At 42.0% G+C, this 12263-nt stretch overlaps 1 pseudogene; it reads left to right on the plus strand.

Moving 5' to 3' along the window:
* Positions 1–8077: 8077 nt before the first annotated feature.
* On the plus strand, positions 8078–8176 carry LOC113886615 (annotated as a pseudogene).
* The last annotated feature ends 4087 nt before the right edge of the window (positions 8177–12263 follow it).

Genomic DNA, 12263 nt, shown 5'->3' on the forward strand with positions numbered 1-12263 from the left:
ATAGGTAGTTCACATGATCGGTATGTTTTTAAGCAGCTTATCTTTCAAGATGGTGACTATGCTTTCAACTGAGGTCTGTAAAAATTCACCTTCTGTCATCATGCAAGTTAATGCAACAGTTTGTCTCCAGTGCATTAAAAACTGACATAAAATATATTTGCATGCACACACTATTTTGTTAAATACATGTATCTCTTTATCTATCTATCTTTCTATCTAATCTTTTTCTTTATGTGACCTGTCTATATATTTTCCTATCTCCCTATCTGTCGTCTATCCATCTAATCTATCTATCTTTCTATCTATCATTTGGATCAAGATGTCGAGTATCCACCCCCAAACCTGGCAGGACACAGTGTGGAAACCCCGGGACTGTTTCATCCAGTTCTCACTTTCTGTCTGACTGCTTGTGAGATGGTAACTGAGAATCTAATTCATCTCTGGGGAGTAGGTAATCTCCCTGCTTCTGAGGGTTAGCATGGCAAGAGGCACCCATATCTTAACTAACCTCTGGGCCAAAGCTCTTATTCTCTTTTGTGTGTAGAAGCCCACGGCAGATGTCAGCTTCTTCCATGCACTGCCTGGCAGTCCCTCCTGAGGCAGGTGGTGATTGAGGAGGCTGTGGGTGTGAATTTACTCTGCGGTGGAAAGCAGAGATTTTTGCTATTTCACATCCGTTTTTCTGCTCGCGATACAGAAAAACAGTAACGAGAAAATCTCCGTAGACTTCATGAAGTCCAAAGTGTTGAGTGAAATTGTTGCTTTTTGTTTGCAAAGGCGGGCTTTTCACTTCTCACTTCACTTAAAACAGATCTGACAAGAATTTGACACCAAAGCCCACGCCCGCCTTTCTGAAACTCTCCTGACTTCTTGACACCATGGCCTCCCTGTGTTCCTTTTACCCTAGGTTCTCAGGATTTTTTTGCTGATTCTTCTTTTCCCTAACCTTTAAATATTAGAATTCCTTTCAGCTCTATCATAATCCTCTTGGCTCATCTCCATGCTTTCTCCCTGGGTGATCTCATCCATTTCCACGGTTTTAAATATCACATATGTGTCAACAATGCCAAATTATATATCCAAGCTCACTATCTTGTTCTGAACATCCAAAGAAACTGACGCTGTCAAATGCATACGGTCTCACAAGAACAAGCAACCACTTGAGTTACTTAAGGATTAAAAAGGAAGATGCACAATATGGTGCTTATTCTAGAAGGATAATTAGTGGAGTGGAACAAACAATTTAAAATAAGTATAAGAAGTATTTTAAAAGAAATAATAATATTGAAAATAGGAAGCATAAATAAGCAGCTGTTAAGAAAAGCCAGAGTAGGACTTCCCTGGCAGTCCAGTGCTTAAGACTCCAGGCTCCCAATGCAGGAGGCCTGAGTTTGATTCCTGGGAAACTCATGGGAAACTGAGATCCTGTGTGGTGAGTGGTGTGGCCAAAAAAAAAGAAAGAAAATCAGAGTGGCATTGAGGTGAAAGTGTTAGTTGCCCAGTGGTGTCCGACTCTTTACAACCCCATGGACTGGAGCCCCCCAGGCTCCTCTGTCCATGGAATTCTCCAGGCAAGAGTACTGGAGTGGGTTGCCATTCCCTTCTCCAGAGGATCTTCCTAACCTAGGGATCGAACCCAGGTCTCTTGCATTGCCAGCAGGTTCTTTATCATCTGCACCACCAGGGAAGCCCCTTGGCATTAGTGGTTGTTTTTCTGGCAGAGGCTAAAGAACCTCTTCCAAGATGAAGGGGGCCTCAGTGAGGCCCCAAGAGAATGGTACAACCTCATACAATAAGATCTCCTTGACACCTAAGACCACAATTGGAGATGCCTCTGCCCACTGTAAGTCAGAATCTCTTCTCTCTTCCTCTGATTCTGCCTCCTCACCTGAACAAGGCAGGTGAGAGAAGGGCTTCCTGAAGTTTGCACTCTAGGGAGCAGATGAGGACAGGAGAACCAGCAATAGAAGAAGGAAGAAGAAAGAGAGAGAGAGGAGGCTAGAGTGAATGTCCTACCTGAACACTGGAGAGAAAAGATGCAAGGGACTCTAAAAGGAGCATTTGAATTGGACAGAATATTTTCCTGAATGAGGCTGAGACTTTAATAAATGGATGAAGGTGACATAGCAGAAAATACCTCTATTGGACTCTGCCCCTGATTCCCAGCATAGAATTCCTGAAAACCCTTGTAATTTCTTAAGCAATAAAAGTATGGGAAGCATCTTTTGTTCTAATGAGGTGACTCTAGGTGGGTTCCTGCAATATTGCTCTTTACAGCATCGGATCTTGCTTCTATCACCAGTCACATCCACAACTGGGTATTGTTTTTGCTTTGGCTCCATCCTTTCATTCTTTCTGAAGTTATTTCTCCACTGATCTCCAGTAGCATATTGGGCACCTACTGACCTGGGGAGTTCCTCTTTCAGGATCCTATCATTTTGCCTTTTCATGCTGTTCATGGAGTTCTCAAGGCAAGAATACTGAAGTGGTTTGCCATTCCCTTCTCCAGTGGACCACATTCTGTCAGACCTCTCCACCATGACCCATCCGTCTTGGGTGGCCCCACACGGCATGGCTTAGTTTCATTGAGTCAGACAGGCTGTGGTCCATGTGATCAGATTGGCTAGTTTTCTGTGATTATGGTTTCAGTGTATCTGCCCTCTGATGCCCTCTTGCAACACCTACTGTCTTACTTGGGTTTCTCTTACATTGGATGTGGGATATCTCTTCACGGCTGCTTCAGCAAAGCACAGCCGCTGCTCCTTACCTTGGACGAGGGGTATCTCCTTACAACAAAGGTCCGTCTAGTCAAGGCTATGGTTTTTCCAGTGGTCATGTATGAATGTGGGAGTTGGACAGTGAAGAAAGCTGAGCACCAAAGAATTGATGCTTTTGAACTGTGGTGTTGAAGACTCTTGAGAGTCCCTTGGACTGCAAGGAGGTCCAACTAGTCCATCCTAAAGGAGATCAGTCCTGGGTGTTCATTGGAAGGACTGATACTAAAGCTGAAACTCCAGTACTTTGGCCACCTCATGCGAAGAGTTGACTCACTGGAAAAGACCTTGATGCTGGGAGGGATTGGGGGCAGGAAGAGAAGGGGATGATAGAGGATTAAATGGCTGGATGGCATCACCGACTCGATGGACATGAGTTTGAGTGAACTCTGGGAGTTGGTGATGGATAGGGAGGCCTGTCGTGCTGTGATTTGTGGGGTTACAAAGAGTTGGACATGACTGAGTGACTGAATTGAGGTGGGTTCCTGGAGGGGGCATTGATCATCAGGTAGACCAAACCATCATTAGAAGCTTGAAATGTTCAGCCCAAACCCTCGTCCTCCAGAGAGGGCAGAGGGACTGGAAATGGAGCAATGAGGCCTCCATGAAATTTCCAAAGTGCGGGGTTGAGGGGCTTTCCAGGGGGTCACCTCATCCACACTGGGAGAGTGATGCACCCCAACCCCACAGGGACACACTTCCTGTGTCGGAACCCTCCCAGACCTCACCCTGCGCATCTCTTCATCTGCTTGCTCATCTGGCTCCTGTATCATATCCCTTAATGAACTGGTAAACGTGTTTCCCTGAGTTCTGTGAGCCACTCTAGCAAACTAGTCACACCCAAAGAGGGGTCCTTGGAACCTCTGCTCTGTAGCAGACTGATCAGAAGCCCAGGTGACAGCCTGGGCTTGTGACAGGCATCTGAAATGAGAGAAAGAAAGTGTGTGTGTGTGTGTGTGTGTGTGTGTGTATGTGTAGGGGGGTGGTCTTGTGGAGCTGAACCCTTAATTTGTGGGACCCAATGCAGCTTCCAGGTAGACAGTGTCAAAACTGAGTTAAACCATGGGACAACCAGCTGGTGTCACAGGGAATTGCTTGTGGTGGGGATAAGCCTCTACCCATCCTCTGACCAGAAATATCCAGAGTGAAGGGTTCTGTGTGCACAGCCAAGGAGACACACAGGAGAGAAACACGGTGGGGAAGAACTGGGCTTTTCCCTACAACAGGAGGGAAAGAGTGAGTCTTTCCATTTTAACCAGATTATGGAAATACTTAGACTGGACTAAAATTTAGATAGAAGTATATTGGAAAGAAAATGAGATGAGTGCTCTAGCCAGATTGAGTGGTCAAGGCCAAGAAAAGTGCAAGCAATTTTGAGAATAAGACATACTTCGTGCTATTCCTAACTGAATTGAGAACCAATTATTTATTGACCACCAGATGTGTGAAGATGATCATCTAGGCATTAGAGATAGAGCAGTGCATAATTCTGACAAAAATATCTTCCCCTGCAGAGCTTACATTCTGGTGGTAATCAAACCAGTTGTACATGCTGAAGAGCATCCAAGCCATACAGCCTGTGTCTCAGTCTCTAGAGCACTGCTGTTCAGTGGAACTTTCTGCAATGATGGAAAAGTTTTATATCTGTAGCCACAGGTGGCAAGCAAGTCTGAAGAACTCTAATTAAAGTCTTATGTAATTTTCACTCACTTAAATTTAAATAGCTGCCAGTGTCTAGTGGCTACCACGTTGGACAGAGCAACTCTAGAGTTTTAGGAAAATTGGAGAATCAACGTTTATTCAAAGCCCTCTTACTCACCAGGACTCAGAAACCAATCCATATGACAGTTCCCTGGATGCTTAAAAAATAAAACATGTCCTCTCCTTTCAGAATAAAGAGTTTAAAAAGTATCAGTTATGGATATTCTATTGTTTGTGTTATTTGGAACATTGATATCACTACTGGTTATAGGCAGTCCCTTGATCCATCAAGGAGTGATGGGTGTGGGCTAAGACTTCTTTCTCTTACGGACTCTGTCCACGTCTCCACTTCCAGAATTCAGTAACTTGGTCTTAGTTCTACACTGCCAATTGTAATTGTTGCCAATTTGGAAATGAAAGTTTCAGGAAACTGCCTCAGTTGCCATTTTAAACTGAATTTGAGACAAGTAAGAAAAGAGATCGTCCCCTTTGTTTCCCCACAAACCACCATGAGGATTCAGAACTTCGAGGGCTTTCTAGCTTTACTGGAGCACGGGGTCACATACACAGCAGTCATTCCTGAAGACAAAAACACAGCAGCTATTTAGACTCTATGAACATGTTTGATTCTCTCAATAAATGGGGGAGGGTCATGGAGAATTGGAAATAAATACATGCTGGAGTTGTTCAGAAGCTTGGGGACGTCAGCATCTCTGTGAATCTCTTGACCTTTGCTTCGTGTTTGTTATTTCATGGTGAGCAGATGGCTGCTGGAGATTCAGACATCATGTCCACATTTAAGGGAGGAAAGTATGGGAAAGGGGGAAAGACTTGGTCAGGTACATTCATTCCTTTCCCCAAGAAAACATAATTTTTCCACAAGAACATCCTGAGTATGTGTCATTAGCCACCCAGACACTGTGAGCTCTCAGGGGGGATGCAGAAACAAGCATGTAGCTTCATGCAGCAACACCCCAAACAAAATCACAGTTCAGTCATCAAAGGAGGAGGAGGAGCACTGAACAAGCAACTAACTAAATGGGTAGGGATTCAGCTCATTTTTCCTTGTGTAGTGAACCAATTTCTTGGAAGAGAAAAAAGCTATTACTGATTTTACACAACAATCTTTAAATCACAGATCTCTCAGTCAGTGAGATTGTAATGAAACAAATCATAGTGATAGGCCTGTGCCAGTCTAGAATCACTTTTTATTTCAATGAATAGTGCTGACAGTTGAGCTCCTTTCAGTAGCTGGAGGCTTCCTGCCCTTAGAGGAGCGTTGTCTCAGGAACCTCCTTGGCTCTGTATGCAGGTACATTCCTGCCACGTCCTAGCATCAGTCTGACATATGTGCTTCAACAGGGTTGAACCCTTGTGGGAATTATTCGGGTGGGGAATAGGGCAGGGAGAACAGGACCACACAAACACGGGAAAGAGCTGAAACAGTAAAGAAATAACAAGTTAGCAAACATAATAAGTCAGAGAAGGAAATGGCAACCCACTGCAGTATCCTTGTGGAAATTCCCATGGACAGAAGAGACTGGCAGACTGTATCCCAGGGGATGGCAAAAGAGTCAGACACGACGGACAAAACGTAGTAAGTCAAGGAGAGATTGACTGGAGAGAAATAAAGGGACCATGTCATGTGCTGGCTTGGAGGTCAATGGTAAGATTTTATTCTAAATGCAGTAAGAAGTCATTGAGGTTCTTAGTTCAAACAGAGTGCCTGCTTGGTTTATGAACTTCACCAGTGCAGTCATCCATGGGGAAAACAATTCAAATGTGTCCAGATATCTCCTGTTAAGTTGAATAAGCAATTGGTCAGTTTCAATGCATTCAATGAATCGTTTTGATAGGCGTCTCCTGTACGTCACACATTCAAGGAGGAAGCACACATGTGTGTGTCAGAGGAGTTCTCCATAGATGTCTCTCTTCCCACTGCACAGAGCTGCAGAGTTCTCTGGCAAGTAAGTATTCCTTTCATGAGTTCTAGCTCCTCATCTGTACTCTTATGCCATTATGTGTGAGCTTCAGGATGTGTGCGCTGCCCAAATAACTGGCCCGATCGTGTCTGTTAAAGAAACCACTGGACATTCTGACTCTTGGAGTTGATTACTTCTGATTAAGAGAAAGTTAGCTCCAGTATGGGTAATAGGGTAGAGAAGGTAAGAGTGGATGGGAAGGTAAGTCAGGGATCAATTCAGTAGTCTAGATGAGACAGCACCGATGCTTGGGTTAGATTGGTGCTAATGGACACAAAGAACCGTGCGTGGGTCACTTGAGATATATTTTGGAGGTAAAAATCGAATTAATGATGGATTCAGTTCAGGCAGGCATAAAGAGGAAATAATTCAGTCTAACTTCTAGAGTGCTGGCAGAGTACTATTTGCATAACAGTAATGCTTATTGTATGAATGAGAAAAAAAAGGCGGGGTGATAGTCACGACATGTACAATGCTTTACAGTTTTGAAATATTTGAACCTGTATCTTAAAATATTGTAGGACAGGGTTTATTATTTTACCTTCTTTGCAGATGTGGGAATGGAGGCTCACCCCCTCCTAGTTCTGCCTTAGTCATCCTGGAGACTGGTCAGAGAAAAGGCGTGATGTTGAGAAAAGAGAGGACATAGATGAAGAGGTCAGATGAATCTTGGGAAGAGGACATTAGAGGGAAGAGGACATTAGAGGGAGGCGAGAAAAGGTCTGTGGGCATGAGGAGGGGACCTGGCATCGCCGGAGCCTGTGGGCGCTTTGCGGGAGGCACGTGTGCTCTGAATGGTGGGGCTGTGGATTGGATCTCCTTTTGAAATGCTTTACTTAAGAGAAGCAAGAAAAAGATGTGTTTTTTTTGGGTGGGGCGGTCGTAATGACTTTTGACGGGGGAGGTATTCCTGCTTCTATGTGATTCCAAGTAGAGACTTTGTTCATTAAGGTTCAAGTTTTAATGCTATTCAGCTAATTTTGTTGTCTCAAGCACACATGTGAAATGGAACTTGAACGAAGGCTGGTTTGGAAAGCAGAGCATCATTTGGGGACAGTGAGAAAGTGAGTTTGACCAATTTTATGTTAAGTTTTGTGAAGAACAAGGTTGGACAGGTCCATTGAATACAGGTTATAGAAGGCCTGGGAAAAAATGTGAACTGCTCTCTCCTGCTGAACTTTTTTTGTTTTAGAAACACAGAAAATTATTAAAATGATAAAATATTCATAATACCATCATGTGGAAAACCTTTTTATACTTCAGAGTATTTCTTCTAGCCTTGTGTGTGGGTGCATGTATAGTTGTGTGTAAAAACTTCCTAATATGATTAATAATTAAAATTATAATACACATACCATTTTACAACCTATTTCAAGTGCTCCGTGAACATTTTCATATTAAACAATCTTCACAAAATAATTTTTGAAGACACAGCAGTAGTTCATCCTGTGGGTGAACCATGAGTTATTTAACCATTTCCTTGCAGACTTTAGCTATTCTCCCACTCCCTTAATGAATCTTTTTATTTACTATTTTTTCCTTTGATAAATGGCATGAAATTGGTACGTGATAAATTTTCCAGAACTCGAAGATGTAGTGGTCAGAAGTTATGGACACCAGGGCCCACTTTGGGCGCATCTATCACATTGAAACAATACAGAGATCAGCTTGGCCCTTGTGCAAGACAACGTGTATATTTGTGAAATGTTCCATATTTTTGTATGTTAACTAGATGGTCATCGTTTCCCAGTTTATGCAAACATCAAATCACCATGTCATGTACCTGAAAATAATGTAAAGTTGTATGTCAGTTATCTCTTGATGTAAAAAAAGTAACGGACATTTTTAGGGCTCTCGGTAGATATTACCAAGTGACCTGCCAAGTTTGAACCCTTTAGATGCCTTTTAGCCAACAATTAGATTTCCCATTTCACTGCTTCCTCCCCAGTATGGGGAATTAACTTAAAATATGAAAAATACTATCTTGTGTTTTCATTTGCATGTCTCTGGTTCCTACCAAGTTTTTTTTGGCTATCTTCCTTTCAAAAATCACCTTCATGTGTTTATTATCTTTCTGTTCCATCTTCATCACTTAAGACAGCTTGGATAACTGAGCGATAACCCAACAGAGTGCTAACTTAATAAATATTTTTATAATTGACTGAAAATCCATATGGGCTACCACCCAGGAACCAATATTGCATACAGTTTTTGTGGCTCCTCTTCTATCAATCTTTCCCAATTAAATGATTTTTCCTATGCAAAGTAGTATTTGGAGAAAATGGGATTTTTTTTCTACTCCCTGTAGTCCTAAGAGACATTCTCTCGGTTGAAATTTTTCTCTCTTCATTTTTGCTGTTCTTCATATGTAATTAGTGGAAGCTCTCAGGTCAAGGGAGGGCAGTGTACAGACTGCATATTTAGTGAACTCTAATTGTGAGCCAGTCATGCGACTACCAATATAAGTCTTAAAAATAATAATTTGCATAATTAGCCGACAGGAAGGCTTGAGCTACTATTTAAGTTCCTACATAACATTATGTCGTCAAGTGTTAATTTATGCTCTGTTCTTTTCAGAATGATTGAGCTGTTTGGTAGTTTTATTTATGACTCATGCTTAGATCCATTTGCCAGTGCTGATAATGTTGAGATAATGGGAATTTATAGTTCGCTGTGTCTAGAGGCCATAAAACAAGTGGCTGGATGTTTTCTTCATTGCTACAGGCTCAATTTGTATCATAAAGTACTTAATAATTGTTATTAATGAACCCACTGTGGTTGGTACATAGACACAGCTGGAAATCACATCTGTTACCAGACAGGCCTGGGTTGAGTGAACCACGAGCACGGCAGGGAACTAATAGCTACAAAAGGAAATGACATCACAGAACCACAGGAAGTGCCGTGGAAGTGAGCTGCGCTGAGGCAGAAGAGAATGAGGATCGATTTTAGGAGGAAGGACAGAATTTGGCTCTTTTTAAAAATTTGCTCTCATGTGGATCCCAAATGTCTTCAGTTGTGAGCCTGAGTTCTAGGGTCAATCCATATATAATATTATATATTAGTAAAGTGTATATCTTATTTTTTAAAGACAGATAAAAACAGACCAACTTCAGCCTACCAACTTACCCTTTCAGGCTTATCTCCTGTTCCTCTTGAAATGCTCTGATGTTTCATCCAAATTGGGTCTTTGCCTTTGTTTCTACAGACTTATGCTTCCCTGGCTGTGTGCTTTTCCTTATGTGGTTACCTCTACTTGAGTCCGTTGCTCTCAAACTATTTCAAAAGAAAAAACAATTTTCTTTCTTTGACTTTTCTTCCTTCCTCCTTACCTTTCTTTTCTTCTTTCTTCCTCACTCCCTTCTTCCCTTCCACCCCCTCCCACCTTCTTTCTTTTCTTCCTTCCTCTTTCTTTTACTTTCCTAATTTGTCCCCATTATCAACTTTCATTTTTTTCATTCACCATTGGCAAACATATGAATTTGTTTCCTATGTATTAGTATCATTTGATTATATGTAGTCCTACAAGTTAGGTTTTGTCTTGTGTGCCTGCTTTTTAAAATTTATGTAAATCATTGTAAATTATAGATCTCATTTTACTTCTTTAACAGTGAAATGCTAACATAGGGCTCTGTGAGCATCCTGTCCATTCTTTCTAAAGTTTCATAAAACTCCGTGTGTGTTCACCAGACCTGATCTATCCACTCTCCCAGTCAGTGATGGACACTCAGATTGCTCTGAATCTCTATCACAGTAAGAAGTTCATGGTGGGCATGTTTATATATGTTGCTTATGGGTTTATGTGAGAATTCGTTAGGCTACATTCCTGGGAGCATAATGGCTGGGTCATAAAGTGTGTGCAAACTTGATATTACTGAATGCCCACAAATAGCTCTCAAGAAGCTTCATCAATTATTTTTCCCAAAGGAGTGGGTTCCTACATCCCTACATTCTACAAGTAGTTGGGATTGCCCAGTTTTACATTTTAACCAGGGATATGATGATATTTCATTATTGCTTACCTTTGAGTCTGTGATTAGCACAGAATGTGAATGTCTCTTGAATGGCTTCTTCCCATGGTCTGTTCTATTTTAATTGCCTATTCATATTTTTGCCCCTTTTTTTTCTTGGGTTATCTGTATCTTGTGGACTTAAAGGAATTTCTAGTATATTGATATATTGTCAGTTTTAGATATTGCAAATGTTTTCTTACAATCTGTTATTTCTTTGTTAATTCTATCCATGCTCTTCTCCATTAAACAAAAACAGTTTTGGTGTAGTTATACTTCAAAACACATTTATGACTGAGGATTTCTGCTTTTAAAGTATGTTAAAAAGAATTCTTCTCCCCCTCTCTTCACAAATATATATTCTGACACTTTCTTCTGTTGATTTTTTATTTTATCTTTCATTACTCTATCTGGATTCTATTTTTATATGTGATGTTATTAAGGGATACAATTTTATTTCCTCCCTAACATTATGTACCAGATTTGATTTGTGCTGCTGTATTTCTGTATTTGTGTGCTTAGTGGCTCAGTCATGTCCGACTCTGCGATCCCATGGGCTGTAGCCTGCCAGGCTCCTCTGTCCATGAGGCTTCTCGAGGCAAGAGTACTGGAGTGGATTGCCATGCCCTCCTCCAGGGGAATCTTCCCACTAGAGGGATGAAACCCAGGTCTCCTGCATTGCAAGCAGATTCTTTACTGACTGAGCCACCAGAGAAGCCCATTTCTATATTTATCGTATATTAAAATCTCCACCTACACATGGTCTTCTCTGAGTTCATTCTTTTGTTCCATTGGGCTATTTGCCCATCCGTCCTTATATCAATACCTTCCCTCTTTATCAGTATATGTTAGGACAGGCAGTCTACCATGGTCAGTGAGCAGCCCTGAACATTACTCATGAGTGTGCCAAACTATGCATGTACAAGCGAAGTCACTTCCATCACGTCCGACTCTTTGCGACCCTATGGACTGTAGTCTGCCAGGCTCCTTGGCCCATGGGATTCTCCAGGCAAGAATACTGGAGTGGGTTGCCATTTCCTACTCCAGGGGATCTTCCTGACCAAGTTATAAACTGTGTCTCATATCTCCTGCATTGGGAGGTGGATTCTTTACCACTAGCGCCACCTGGGAAGACCTGTGTCAGACTGAATGGCTTATTAATTCCCAATCTGAGCAGTCTCTGTGGTTGGTCACATAGGCACCCAAGGAGGCACCCAAGGAGGTGCCTGACCGTAGCATGGCTTCACACTCGCTGGTGCGGGAGGTGGGGAAGAGACAGAGAGGCTGTCTTGTTTCCGTTATGACAGCAGGTGCCATAACCACTTGGGTGGGGCTGTTTGGACCACTGTAGTGCATCATTTTTATTGCTCCTACAGCTAAATGTATAATCAGTACTGATGTTTTACACGCTTGTGCTGTGAACTATCATAAAATTCAAGGGGGAGTCGTCCCAGTGGAAAGACTCACTTTTAGAGAAGTGATTGTTGACACAGCAGACCACCAAATGAGGCTTCCAGTTGTCCGGTGTTGTATTGATACAGAATTCCAGGAAGTGAAAAGGAAACCACAGTCTTGGGGTCTGTAAACCCCTAGGACCCTTTGGAACTACAAGTATCTGCTGCTGATAACGTGCTGACTGGAACTAATATCGGTGCATGTTCTGCCAACTTGAATGTGTGTTCTGCTGTTTGGGGATGAAATATTCATTAATATCAATTATGTCAAGTTTGTTGATAGTGCTGTTCAAGTCCTCTTTATACTCACTAATTTTCTGTCTATCTTGTCTATCCATTACT

Source organism: Bos indicus x Bos taurus, chromosome 29 (assembly GCF_003369695.1).
Source record: "Bos indicus x Bos taurus breed Angus x Brahman F1 hybrid chromosome 29, Bos_hybrid_MaternalHap_v2.0, whole genome shotgun sequence".
Lineage (NCBI taxonomy): Eukaryota > Metazoa > Chordata > Mammalia > Artiodactyla > Bovidae > Bos > Bos indicus x Bos taurus.